Source organism: Amblyomma americanum, chromosome 11 (genome assembly GCF_052857255.1).
Source record: "Amblyomma americanum isolate KBUSLIRL-KWMA chromosome 11, ASM5285725v1, whole genome shotgun sequence".
NCBI lineage: Eukaryota > Metazoa > Arthropoda > Arachnida > Ixodida > Ixodidae > Amblyomma > Amblyomma americanum.
This window is the reverse complement of record NC_135507.1, coordinates 127,251,496-127,251,814: the sequence shown is the minus strand read 5'-3', so window position 1 is coordinate 127,251,814 and position 319 is coordinate 127,251,496.

The window sequence follows — 319 nt, the reverse complement described above, 5'->3', positions numbered from 1 at the left end:
ATAAATTAGCACGAGTAAGATCGACTTGACCTGCACTGCGGCGAGAATGTTATTCTGGAATATGGAAGGAAATAGTGTAGGGCAGCTGAATAAAAATGTGTGCTTGTGTAAACCACTTGCATATAACATCAACACGGCTTGTTTTGAGCAATTTAAATTCGTGGACACTGCATAAAAAAGTTCCAGCAACAATGCACACTTGTCTCGTACTGTTATGTTATTTTCATGCCTGTCATTACTGAAGGCATGTGCTACATATGCAAAACAACTCACTACTGTAATAGGTTACCTCTGCATTGAAAACAGTTAAAACGAAGGC